This window comes from Microcaecilia unicolor, chromosome 3, assembly GCF_901765095.1.
Source record: "Microcaecilia unicolor chromosome 3, aMicUni1.1, whole genome shotgun sequence".
Lineage (NCBI taxonomy): Eukaryota > Metazoa > Chordata > Amphibia > Gymnophiona > Siphonopidae > Microcaecilia > Microcaecilia unicolor.
Window position 1 is genome coordinate 2,926,227 of NC_044033.1, and position 14,049 is coordinate 2,940,275.

A 14,049-nucleotide genomic window follows, 5' to 3' on the forward strand; every position below is an offset into this window, starting at 1 on the left:
TGTTGCATTTGTATCCCACCTTATCCCACCTCTTTGCAGGCTCAAAGTGGCTTACAATACATCATGAGTAGTGGAAAAGTGTTAGTATCATAAACATTTTGTATTGCATGATAATGATTAGTATATGATAAAAACAAAGTAGTAGTATACAGGCAGATTTTAAGAAGCAGTTCTAAGATTAAGTAGGCGAGTTGTGTAGTGTATGTTCACTTGGGTTGGTCTTTTTGGTATGCTTTTTCAAAGAGATGGGTCTTCAGTAATATGCGGAAGTTCGTTCTTTCGTAGGTCGATTTCAAGTTGCGCGGCAGTGCGTTCCATAACTGTGCGCTCAAGTAGGTGAAGTTTGACACGTGCATTAGTTTGTATTTCATTCCTTTACAACTGGGGAAGTGCAGATCAAAGAATGTGTGGGATGATCTTCTGGCATTCCTAGGTGGTGAGTCTATTAGGTCAGACAGTAAGCTGGTGCGTCTCCATGGATAATTTTGTGAACTAGTGAACGTATTTTGAACGAGATGCATTCCTTAAGTGGATGCCAGTGTAATTTTTCTCGTAGGGGCTTTGCGCTTTCAAATTTAGGTTTGCCAAATATGAGTCTAGCTGCAGTGTTCTGGGCTGTCTGAAGTTTCTTGATTATTTGTTCTTTGCAGCCGGCATATAGTGCGTTGCAATAGTCAAGATGGCTAAGCACCAATGATTGTACCAAGTTACGGAAAACACTCCTTGGGAAGAAAGGTCTTATTCTTTTTAGTTTCCACATTGAGTGGAACATCTTCTTGATTGTGTTTCTCGCGTGGTTCTCTAGTGTTAGGTGTCGATCAATGGTGACTCCGAGAATTTTTAGGGTTTCTGAGATAGGAAGGTTTTAGAGTTGGTGTATTGATGGCGGTGTATTCTTTTTTGTTGTGTTGGGAGGTTAGTATTAGGCATTGGGTCTTTTCTGCGTTGTTTCAACTGAAATGCGTCCGCCCATGAATGCATGATTTTGAGGCTTTGGTTGATGTCGTTAGAAATTTCTTTTAGGTCTTGTTTGAATGGGATGTAGATCGTTATGTCATCCGCATAAATTTATGGATTTAGGTTTTGATTTGATAGTAATTTTGCCAGGGATATCATCATTAAGTTGAATAGAGTCGGTGAGAGGGGGGGTTCCATATCATCAAGCTGATCAATCCATAGACTGGTGGGTTGTGTCCATCTACCAGCAGGTGGAGATAGAGAGCAAACTTTTGCCTCCCTATATGTGGTCATGTGCTGCCGGAAACTCCTCAGTATGTTCTCTATCTCAGCAGGTGGTGGTCACACACAGCAGCAGCTCTGGCTAGGCCTCCAAGCCTAATTTTTAGGTTTTGTTGAGTGCCTGGGGTTGAGGGCTCTTTTGAGCAAGTGCAAACCTGGTGGTGCCAGGTCCCTCCTTTTCTCCCCCCTCCCGCTGGCTCCGTTAAAAAAAAAAAAAAAAAAGTTTTAAACGTCCTTAAAGGCGTTTATTTCGACGTTTATTTAAACGTTCATTGCAGCTACTCACTGGGACACCAGTTCGTTACAGCTCGGAGCGGACAGCAGGTAATTTTTACCTTTTTATAGCGGGCAGGGGGTTCCCCGATTCTTCTCCTCGTGGCATATGGCGTCGGAGGGCGAGGGTGCAAAGGGTCGCTCCCCGGATCGCTTGAGCGCTTCTAGAGGGGATGCGGGGGTCTTTCAGCCTGATTCGCCCTTGTTGGGTGACAGTTTCGTGACCGATGAATGTCCCGGTCCTTCCTCCGGCGTGGCGGTTTTTCCCGCCATAAACGCCCATCCCCCGCTCCTCGCCTCCGCCATCTTGGCCGGCCACGCGGCTCGGACGGCTTCTTCGTGGGCCGCCCTTGAGGTTGGAGACATTAATGCCATGAACGCCCTTAATTTGGGCGACGGCACAAAAGCGGCTAAAGTTAAGCGCCGTTCTTCCCGCGCGGCTCCTTCGCGGAGTGTCGCGCCGGACGCCATTTTGGATGCGCAGCATGTCTCTCCCCCGCTCTGGCGAGCGCCGGTTGAGGGTGCGTCTAGGGCTGTTGCCCAGGCTGCGGAAGTGCACAGTCTGGGGGGTTTCTCCCCCGAGTTTGTTTTGCTGCTGCATCAGGCTTTCCTCATGCAAAATGCTGCCCCTGCTCCCTCGTCTGGTAAAGAGGTTGAGGTTCCCAGAGGTAAACGCCCTCGGGTTGATTCCCAGGCCTTGGAGGACTTTGTCTCCTCCGATGTAGATGAGGGCAGCGTGTCTGAGGTCTCCCAACGGTCCTTTGCGGATTCCTTGGAGGAGACGGATCCCCGCTCGGATGGAGCGGATGACCCCTCTGCAGCGCGGCTTTTTAGCTCAGAGGATTTGCCCAACCTGTTGATACAGGCCATGGACACTTTGAAGATTTCCTCTCCGGAGGACGTCTCTCCCTCAGCCCCTGTTGGCTCTGCCATTATGCTGGGGACGAAGCGCCCGCCTAGAACCTTCCACGTGCATGATGCCATGCACACCTTAATTTCGGCTCAATGGGATGTCCCGGAAGCGAGCCTTAAAGTGGCTAGGGCTATGTCCCGCCTCTATCCTTTGGCTGTGAGTGAACGTGAGGCCTATCTGTGGCCTACCGTGGATTCTTTAATCACTGCGGTGACTAAGAAAACGGCGTTGCCGGTGGAAGGTGGCACGGCCCTAAAGGACGCCCAAGACAGAAGATTGGAGGCGGCCTTAAGGTCGTCCTTTGAGGCGGCTGCTTTAAGTTTGCAGGCCTCAGTTTGCGGCTCCTATGTGGCCAGGGCGTGCCTGACTATGGTGCAGCGGGCTTCCCCCTCGGATCATTCCTTGAGGGCTGATTGGCCGGCCCTGGAATCGGGCTTAGCCTATTTGGCAGACTTGCTGTATGATGTCTTGAGGGCCTCAGCTAAAGACATGGCTCAGACAATCTCTGCGCGGCGGTGGCTTTGGCTGAAACATTGGTCTGCTGACCACGCCTCTAAATCCCGCCTGGCTAGATTGCCTTTTAAAGGCAAGCTGCTCTTTGGGGTCGAGCTGGACAAAATCGTGACCGATCTCGGCACGTCTAAGGGCAAGAAATTACCAGAGGTCAGGGCTCGGGCTAGTACTCGTCCCGGTACCTCCAGAGGACGGTTGCAGGAAGCCCGTCGGTACCGCCCGGGCAAGTCGGGTTCCTCTGCCCCCTCTTCCTTCAAGAGGAATTTCTCCCCCAAGCAGCATTCCTTTCGCAGAGACCGCCGTCCCGGAGGTGCTCACTCCGGTCCTCCCCCAGGGTCTCGTACCCAATGACGGGGCCTTGGTCCACGCCCCAGTGCAGATTGGAGGACGGCTGTCCTCGTTTCTGGGCGAGTGGACCACAATAACTTCAGACGCGTGGGTGCTGGAAGTCATCAGAGACAACTACAAGCTAGAGTTCTGCCGACCCTTAAAAGACGGGTTTGTACTCTCTCCCTGCAAGTCTCCGGTCAAAGCTGTGGCAGTGCAGCAGACCTTGGACAATCTGATCCGCCTGGGCGCGGTCGTTCCTGTGCCAGAAAGTCAGCTTGGCAAGGGACGTTACTCCATTTACTTTGTGGTACCAAAGAAAGGAGGTTCTGTCCGGCCTATCCTCGACCTCAAAGGGGTCAATCGGGCCTTGAAAGCGCGGCACTTTCGCATGGAGACTCTCCGCTCTGTTATAGCGGCAGTGAAGGCAGGAGAGTTCTTGGCTTCCTTGGACATCAAGGAAGCGTACCTGCATATTCCCATCTGGCCTCCTCATCAACGCTTTCTGCGTTTTGCAGTCCTGGGACGACACTTCCAGTTCAGAGCCCTCCCATTCGGGTTGGCTACTGCTCCGCGGACCTTTTCCAAAGTAATGGTGGTCATCGCAGCCTTCCTACGAAAGGAAGGGGTACAAGTCCATCCTTATCTGGACGACTGGTTGATCCGAGCCCCCTCTTATGCAGAGTGCGGCAAAGCTGTGGACCGGGTAGTTGCTCTTTTGAGCTCCCTGGGATGGATCATCAACTGGGAGAAGAGCCAGCTGCGCCCGACTCAGTCCCTGGAGTACCTGGGAGTTCGATTCGACACCCAAGTGGGCAGAGTGTTCCTGCCAGACAATCGGATTGTCAGACTTCAGGCTCAGGTGGACCAGTTCCTGGTAGCCTCTCCTCTTCGGGCTTGGGACTATGTGCAGCTGTTGGGCTCTATGACGGCCACGATGGAAGTAGTGCCCTGGGCCAGGGCTCATATGAGACCACTTCAACACTCTTTGCTGCAGCGCTGGACTCCGATGTCGGAGGATTATGCTGTGCGACTTCCCTTGGACCCAGCAGTGCGCAAGGCGCTGAGCTGGTGGATGCAGACAGACAAGTTGTCTGCGGGAATGCCTCTGGTGACCCCAGAGTGGATTGTCGTCACGACGGACGCCTCTTTGTCGGGCTGGGGAGCCCACTGCTTGGGAAGGACAGCGCAAGGGCTCTGGTCTCCTGCAGAGGCAAAGTGGTCTATCAACCTCCTGGAACTCAGAGCCATTCGGTTGGCGCTTTTGGAGTTCATCCCGGTACTGGTGTGGAAGCCTGTACGGGTCCTGTCGGACAATGCCACGGCTGTGGCCTATGTCAACCGCCAGGGAGGTACCAAGAGCGCCCCTCTAGCCAAGGAGGCTATGAATCTTTGCCAGTGGGCGGAAGCGAACCTGGAGCAGCTTTCAGCGGCCCACATTGCCGGAGTCATGAATGTCAAGGCGGACTTTCTCAGTCGCCATACCTTGGAGCCCGGAGAGTGGCAGCTATCTGCTCAGGCGTTCTTGGACATCACGAAGCGCTGGGGCCAGCCGAGCCTAGATCTGATGGCGTCATCGGCCAATTGCCAAGTGCCGCGCTTCTTCAGCAGAGGACGGGACCCTCGATCCCTGGGAGTAGAGGCTCTTCTCCAACAGTGGCCGACACAAGAGCTCCTCTATGTGTTCCCGCCCTGGCCCATGTTGGGCAGGGTGCTAGACCGGGTGGCAAAGCATCCCGGCAGGGTAATCCTGGTGGGTCCGGATTGGCCCAGACGTCCCTGGTATGCGGACTTGATCAGGCTCTCAGTCGACGATCCTCTGCGACTGCCAGTGGAGCAGGGCCTGTTACATCAGGGTCCCGTGGTGATGGAGGATCCCTCCCCCTTTGGTCTTACGGCCTGGCTATTGAGCGGCAGCGTCTGAGGAAGAAGGGCTTCTCAGACAAGGTCATCGCCACTATGCTGAGAGCGAGGAAGCGCTCTACTTCTACTGCTTACGCCAGGGTTTGGCGTATCTTTGCAGCGTGGTGTGAAGCAGGCTCACTTTCTCCCTTCACTGCTCCAATTTCTTCAGTGTTGGCGTTCCTGCAAGAAGGTCTGGAGAAAGGCCTGTCGCTCAGTTCCCTTAAAGTCCAGGTAGCGGCTCTGGCTTGCTTCAGGGGCCGCCTGAAGGGTGCTTCCCTGGCTTCACAGCCAGATGTGGTACGCTTTCTCAAGGGGGTTAATCACCTGCGCCCTCCTCTGCACTCAGTGGTGCCTGCGTGGAATCTCAACCTGGTGCTAAGAGCATTGCAGAAGCCGCCTTTTGAACCCTTGTCGAGGGCATCTCTGAAAGACCTGACGTTGAAAGCAGTCTTTTTGGTGGCTATCACTTCAGCCAGAAGAGTTTCCGAGCTCCAGGCGCTCTCATGTCGAGAGCCTTTTCTGCAGTTCACTGAGGCAGGAGTGACTATTCGCACAGTGCCTTCCTTCCTGCCCAAGATTGTTTCTCGCTTCCATGTGAATCAGCAGCTCTGTCTCCCTTCCTTTCGTAGGGAGGATTACCCAGAGGAGTACTCTGCTCTTAAATATCTGGACGTGAGACGAGTCATCATCAGATACTTGGAAGTGACCAATGATTTCCGGAATTCGGATCATCTGTTTGTCCTGTTTGCAGGTCCTCGTAAGGGTCTGCAGGCTGCTAAGCCTACAGTGGCAAGATGGGTCAAGGAAGCCATTGCAGCGGCTTATGTGGCCGCGGGGAAGATGCCGCCTATCCAGCTGAAGGCTCACTCCACGAGAGCTCAGGCGGCCTCGATGGCAGAGGCCGGATCCGTCTCCTTGGAAGAGATATGCAAGGCGGCAACTTGGGCTTCGGCTCATACATTCTCCAAGCATTACCGTTTGGCTGTGGCTGCACGGGCGGAGGCCCGGTTTGGAGCTTCAGTGTTGAGGTCAGGGATTTCTATGTCCCGCCCTGGGTGAGTACTGCTTCGGTACATCCCACCAGTCTATGGATTGATCAGCTTGATGATATGGAAGGTAAAATTATGTATAATCATACCTGATAATTTTCTTTCCATTAATCATAGCTGATCAATCCATAGCCCCTCCCAGATATCTGTACTGTTTTTATTCTGGTTGCATTTCAGGTTCAAGTTTAGTCTTCAGTTACTTCAGAAAGACTTCGCGTTCAAGTTTTTCCTTCACTTGGATTCTTCAAGAGTTGAGACGAGTTTGTGTTACAGTGAGCTGCTGCATTCCTCTCCCCTCCGTTTTACGGGGCTGGATTGAGATTTAAATTCTGCCGGCACTCCCTCCCGCTTCGTGCGGCTGTAGGGCAGCTTTGTACCCCTCCCGCTTCAGCGGTGTTAGGGTCAGTCAGCTCCTCCCGCGGTTGCGGTTGCAGGATAAGCCAGATCCCCCCGCATCGGCGGGTGTGGTGTCCCTCCCCCGCTCCGCGGGGATGAGCTGGACGGATTCCCCTCCCCCACTTGTGTGGGGATGAGCTGGGTTAATTCCCCTCCCCCGTTTCGGCGGTGGTGAGCTGGGCAGAGTGTCCCTTTGTGGGTGTAATTCTCTAAGTGCTGAGTCCTGCGGATGGAGCTTTGATATCGACATACTGAGGAGTTTCCGGCAGCACATGACCACATATAGGGAGGCAAAGGTTTGCTCTCTATCTCCACCTGCTGGTAGATGGACACAACCCACCAGTCTATGGATTGATCAGCTATGATTAATGGAAAGAAAATTATCAGGTATGATTATACATAATTTTACCATCCTTGTGGTACTCCACATTCAGATACCCATGCGGCTGAAGTGGTCGAGTTGGATGTTACTTGGTATGACCTTGCGGTTAGGAATCCCTTGAACCACTGGAGGACGTTACCTCCGATTCCGAAGTAATCAAGGATGTGTAGTAAGATTCCGTGGTCTACCATGTCGAAAGCACTTGACATGTCAAATTGTAGAAGTAGTATGTTCTTACCAGATGTAATCGTTTGTTTGAATTTATAAACTCCTTCTTTTTTCTTCTATTGAAATTTATAGTTAAAAATAAAAAAACTTTACCCGTAGTTTCTTTTTTTTTTTTTTTGCCCCTTTTAAAGTTTCGTTTCTCTTTCGACGCGGCTGACTTGTTCCCTTTTTTCGTGCCCGTTTTTCTTTTAGGCACAATCACGTCTTTTGATTTTGCCAAAGCTGCTTTTCCTTCCATGTCATCGAAGACACACAGTGGCTTCAACCATTGTACTCGGTGCAACCGGACCATCTCTGGTACCGATACCCATGTCAGGTGTATCCAGTGCCTTGAGCCTGACCATAGCCTAGCCGCTTGTAGTCGCATGAAGAAACGGACTCAAGTGTCTCGAGAGGCCCAACGAGAGAAGCTTTTTGGGGCTCGGTCCAGTCCTTCGACATCGGTACAGAGGTAGGCGGCGTTGACATCGATATCGAGGGACGCATCAACATCGGGAGCAAAGGTAATGGCTGCGGAACGACCAACTCGTGCTGGGAGCAGTGAGGCATCGAGTGGGTCTCCACCTGTCTCGAGGCCTCCTGTTATGCAGGCCCCCCGGGACCGACCTTCATCGGACCCTGCCCCAAGGAGACGTGAGGATTCCACGTCTTTCTCATTGGTACCGAGGAGTCTCGATGACAGGCGTCAAGCAAAGGTGAAGAAGCATCGTCATCATTCTCCTTTGACACAGGGTTCCGGGAGCTCTGGGGCGTCGAGGAATTTGGCACCTGAGAAGCGTCAGCGCCGAGAGGATAAGTACATAAGTAATGCCATACTGGGAAAAGACCAAGGGTCCATCGAGCCCAGCATCCTGTCCACGACAGCGGCCAATCCAGGCCAAGGGCACCTGGCAAGCTTCCCAAACGTACAAACATTCTATACATGTTATTCCTGGAATTTTGGATTTTTCCAAGTCCGTTTAGTAGCGGTTTATGGACTTGTCCTTTAGGAATCCGTCCAACCCCTTTTTAAACTCTGCTAAGCTAACCGCCTTCACCACTTTCTCCGGCAACGAATTCCAGAGTTTAATTACACGTTGGGTGAAGAAAAATTTTCTCCAATTTGTTTTAAATTTACTACACTGTAGTTTCATCGCATGCCCCCTAGTCCTAGTATTTTTGGAAAGCGTGAACAGACGCTTCACATCCACCTGTTCCACTCCACTCATTATTTTATATACCTCTATCATGTCTCCCCTCAGCCGTCTCTTCTCCAAGCTGTATAGCCCTAGCCTCCTTAGGATCGCTCTCCCTCTATTCAGGAGGTGCCGAAGCGTTGGTCTAGCAGTCCTGTACGTGCTCCCGAGCCTCGACAGATTCTGCCATTGGCTCCTATCCTGACCCCGCAGCCTTTTCCAATGGCGGCTCTTGACGAGCACATCAGGGCCCTGCTTCCAGAGCTTCTGGAAGGGTTACTGTGCCAGTCTGCTTCGAAGTTGGGGTGCTTGCGCCTTCCGTACCGTCTGCTGCAGCGGTATTTGGTCCTTTGCCTTCGGTGAGGTCCCTGACCTCGGTGCCGCTTGCCACCCAGGTCGACTCCCCTTCAATGTCAGTGGAGGAAGCTTCGCCGGAGTCCAGACGGGCGTCGACTTCTCGACATCACCATCGAGGACGTCATTCCTCGGCGTCAAGGCAGGCTCAGTTTCGGACTGCTCTGAGAGATGTCTTGTCCGATACTGAAGATTAGCGTTCGTGGGAGGAAGTGGAGGATCCCAGGTACTTTTCATCTGATGAGTCCTATGGGATTCCTTCTGAACCTTCCCCTCCACCAGAAGGGAGACTTTCTCCGCCGGAGAATCTATCCTTTACCTCCTTTGTCTGTGAAATGGCTGCGGCTATTCCATTCCCTATGGAGGTTGAGGATGAGCCCAGGGCTGAGATGCTCGATATCCTGGATTATCCTTCTCCACCTAGAGAGGCTGCAATGGCTCCTTTGCATAATGTATTGAAGGAAGTCCTTATGCAGAACTGGTCGTTCTCTCTGTCTAACCCCGTGATCCCGAAATGAACTGAATCCCAATATCGGATCCACGGGGAACCTGGATTGATGAAATCTCATCTACCTCACAATTCCATGGTGGTGGACTCCGCTCTGAAAAGAGCCAAGAGTACTAGGGACTATGCCTCGGCGCCCCCAGGCAGAAAATCTAGAACCTTGGGATTCTTTTGGGAGGAAGGTGTATCAGGCTCTATGCTCTCTGCCAAAATCCAAACATACCAGCTCTTCAGGAGCATCCAGTTGCGGAACTCGGTGAGGCAACTGTCTAGCTTGGTTGATGCACTCCCTCTGAAGCAGGCCAAGCCTTTTCACTAGGTGGTCAGGCAGCGGAAGGCGTGTCAAAAATTCCTGGTCAGGGGTACCTTCGACACTTTTGATGTAACATCCAGGATCGCTGCCCAAGGTATAGTGATGCGCAAGCCGCAGACTCTCATGGCTGCATGTCTCTGACCTGGATCATTCGGTCCAGCAGCGGATGGCAAATGTTCCTTGTCGGGGGGGGGGGGGGGGGGGAATAACCTTTTTGATGAGAAAGTAGAGGATCTGGTTGACCAGCTCAAAAAGCACAATGATTCTATGGATTCTCTCTCCTGCCGGGCGTCTTCTGCTACTACCTCCTCATCTAGGAGGTTTTTTGGAGGGAAGAGGAGTGCTCCCTATTCCTATGCTAGGCGTAGGTACACTCCTGCTTCTCAGCAGCCTATCCAGGCTCAGTTCCAGCGCGCTCGTTCTCGTCAACAGCATGCGCCTAAGACTACTGTGGCTCCCCAGCAAAAGCAAGGGGCGGGCTTTTGACTGACCAGTTCAGCATAACCTCAGAAAAAGTGTCCGTGCCGGACGATTTGCCGGTCGGGAGGAGGTTGATATTTTTTCACCAAAAGTGGCCTTTCATAACCTCCGACTGGTGGGTTCTTCAAATAGTCTGGTCAGGATACACCCTCAATCTGGAATGGAAACCTCCAAATTGTCCACCGGGAGCTCATTCTTACAGTTCCCAGTGCAAACAGGTACTTGCAGAGGAACTCTCCGCCCTTCTGAAGGCCCAAGCGGTCGAACCCGTTCCTCCAGGGGAAGAAGGGCTGGGATTCTATTCCAGGTACTTCCTTGTGCAAAAGAAAATGGGGGATGCGTTCCATTCTAGACCTAAGGGCCCTGAACAGATTTCTAGTCTGAGAAAAGTTCAGGATGGTTTCCCTGGGCACCCTTCTTCCCATGATTCAGAAAAACGATTAGCTATGCTCTCTGGACTTAAAGGATGCTTACACCCACATCTCGATACTTCCAGCTCACAGGAAGTATCTGCGATTTCGGCTGGGAACACAGCACTTTCAGTACTGTGTACTGCCTTTTGGCCTGGCGTCTGGGCGCAGAGTGTTTACCAAATGCCTAGCTGTAGTTGCAGCGTCGCTACGCAGACTTGGGAGTGCATGTGTTTCCTTATCTCGACGATTGGCTGGTGAAGAGCACCTCGAAGGAGGGTGCTCTGGAGTCCATGCGAATGACTATTCGGGTGCTAGAGCTACTGGGGTTCGTCATAAAGTATCGCAAGTCCCATCTCACCCCATTTTTGCCCCTTTACGAAGGTTTCAAATTAGGTATGTGCCTTTTATTATCTCATTTATAAATTTTTTATACATATTTGTATTGAAGTTCATAACCTATACCAGTGCCCTTGATTTGCTGTTACGTGATGTCAGATTTTATTATGCTTTTATATATATGTTTATATGCACTGTCATACAATTGTTGCATTATATATATTTCTTTTATATATATATTTTCTTATATATGCTCTTTTATGTACATGTATATATATATATTATTTATATTGGACAGTGCGTATCGATATGTTTATTCATGTAATTATTTTAGTATACTCTATGTATACCTAGTAATATTCCATATTTTATTAATTGTTTTTTGTCAATTCATATATTTGATATATTATGTTCGTATGTGTGTTATATTTTATTTATTATGATCTATGATAATTATTATATATTTGTTCATTGTAGCCCCTGACGCAGCCCTAGGTGGGCGAAACACGGCCTGTGTCGGGCGATTTGTTCATACACGGTATCTTCAATAAAATCTTTTTGTTGTGACATTGATCTGCTGGTCTTGCGCTTTCAAATTGATTTTTTTCCAAAAATGAATATTGCTGCTGTATTTTGTGCAGTTTACATTCATTTAGTAATTGTTTCCTGTATCCGGCGTAGGTTCCATTGCAATAGTCAGCATGGGCGAGGACCATGGATTGTACTAGTGTTCGGAATACGTCTCTTGAAAAGTAGTTTTTTATGTGTTTCAGTTTCCACATGGTTTGAAACATTTTCATCGTAGTGTTTGAGATTTGTTTTGTTGAATGATAGATTGCGGTCTATAGTGACTCCAAGGATTTTTAGACTGTTGTATATTGGGAGGGATGTACCCATGACAGTGATATTTAAGAAGTGGTCGGTATTGTGTGGGGATGAGATGATTAGGCAGTGTATTTTTTCCTTTTTTAAATTTGAGCTTGAACAATGATGCCCAAGATTCCATTATGTTTAGGCTGTCTTTGATCCTTTTCATGATTTCATTTAGATTGTTTCTAAAAGGGGTATAGATAGACACGTCATCAGTATATATCAGGAGGTTGAATCCATGTTTGGATAGTGATCTGGCAAGGGAGTGGGGGCGTCATCATTAGGTTGAATAGAATTGTAGAGAGTGGTGAGCCCTGGGGTACCTCGCATTCGGCTTTCCATGGAGTGGAGAGAAAGAAATTTATCTTCACATGGTAGAGTCTGGTAGTTAGGAATCCAAGGAGACATTTAAGCGCCTTCCGTCCAATGCTGATTTTGTCAAATATTCTTTTGAGAATTTGGTGGTTGACCATGTCAAATGCAATTGACATGTCAAATTGTAATAGAAGAATGTTTTTTCCATTTGTGATTTCCTTTTTGAAGTTAGCCAATAGCGTAATAAGCACTGTTTCAGTGCTGTGGTAAGATCTGAAGCCTGATTGGGATTTGTATAGTATGGAGAATTTGTTGATGTAGTCTGTTTTAATTGGTTGGCCACTTTGCCTTCCATTATTTTTGTTGTTAGAGGTATGGATGTCACTGGCCTGTAGTTCGAGGCATTGTTGATGTTTTTCTTGGCATCTTTTGGGATTTTTTGTTTGTTACATTTGTACCCCGTGCTTTCCCACTCATGGCAGGCTCAATGCGGCTTACATGGGGCAGTGGAGGGTTAAGTGACTTGCCCAGAGTCACAAGGAGCTGCCTGTGCCAGAATTGGGAATCGAACTCAGTTCCCCAGGACCAAAGTCCACCACCCTAACCACTAGGCCACTCCTCTACTTCTTTTTCCATTGGGAAGCTGCCCTCCTGAAACATGTAACTCAGATGGGAGGTGAGTTGGTCTATGAATCGGTCAGGGGCAACTTTTAGTACATAGTTGGGACATGTATCTAGCATGCAGCAGACGGAGGAGAATTTTCTTAACGCTTGTGCTACTAGTTCATTTGTGGGTTGTGTGAAAGTGATCCATGTCCTATTAGCTGGGGCTTTTTCTGGTGGGTGATCAAGTTCATCTATGATGTTTTCAAAGTTTGTGTCATCCTGTGCAATGCTGTTCCTTAGTTTAAGGATTTTCTCTTCGAAGAATCTGGTGAGTTTGTTTGCTGGCAGGGGATCCTCGTTTGCTTTTGTCAAGAGTTTGGTGTTAGAATATTTATAATCTTGTATAGTTCCTTCGTGTCTCTATAGTCATAAGAACATAAGAGTAGCCGTACTGGGTCAGACCAATGGTCCATCTAGCCCAGTATCCTGTTTTCCAAACAGTGGCCAAGCCAGGTCACAAGTACATGGCAGAAACCCAAATCATGGCAACACTCCATACTACAAATCCCAGGGCAATGTCTATCTCAATAGCAGACTATGGACGTTTCCTCCAGGAATTTGTCCAAATCCGTTTTAAACCCAGATACACTAACCGCTCTTACCACATTCTCCAGCAAAGAGTTCCAGAGCTTAACTATTTGTTGAGTGAAAAAATATTTCTTCCTATTTGTTTTAAAAGTATTTCCATGTAACTTTGTGTCCCCTAGTTTTTCTACTTTTAGAACGAGTAAAGAATCAATTTACTTCTACTCGTTCTACACCACTCATGATTTTGTAGACCTCAATCATATCTCCCCTCATCCGTCTCTTTTTCCAAGCTGAAGAGCCCTAACCTCTTTAGCCTTTTCTCATATGAGAGGAGTTCCATCCCAATTCCGCTGTATCTTTTTTGAGTTACGGCGACCAGAACTGAACACTCAAAGTGCAGACGCACCGTAGAGCAATACAGAGACATTGTAGTGTTTTTGGTCTTATTCACTATCCCTTTCCTAATAATTCCTAGCATCCTATGTGCATTTTTGGTTGTTGCCACACACTGACCAGAAGATTTCAATGTATTATCTACAATGACACCCAGATCTTTTTCTTGAGTGCTGATTAGATTGTAAGCTCTGTCGAGCAGGGACTGTCTCTTCATGTTCAAGTGTACAGCACTGCGTACGTCTTGTGGCGCTATAGAAATGATAAGTAGTAGTAGTAGTGATCCCCAAGGTGGTCCTTAACATCAGGTAACAATAATTCGGATTATTCTTTCGAATGTGCATCACCTTGCATTTGTCCATATTAAATTTCTTCTGCCATTTGGATGCCCAGTCTTCCAATTTCCTAAAGTCTTCCTGCAATATTTCACAGTCTGCATGTGTTTTAACAACCTTGAATAGTTTTGTATCATCTGC

General features: G+C 49.1%; 1 protein-coding gene across 1 annotated transcript in view; it reads left to right on the top strand.

Moving 5' to 3' along the window:
• Positions 1-14,049, top strand: part of LOC115464202 (tau-tubulin kinase 1-like) — a 124,551-nt gene that overhangs the window by 91,973 nt on the left and 18,529 nt on the right. The window lies entirely within an intron of this gene.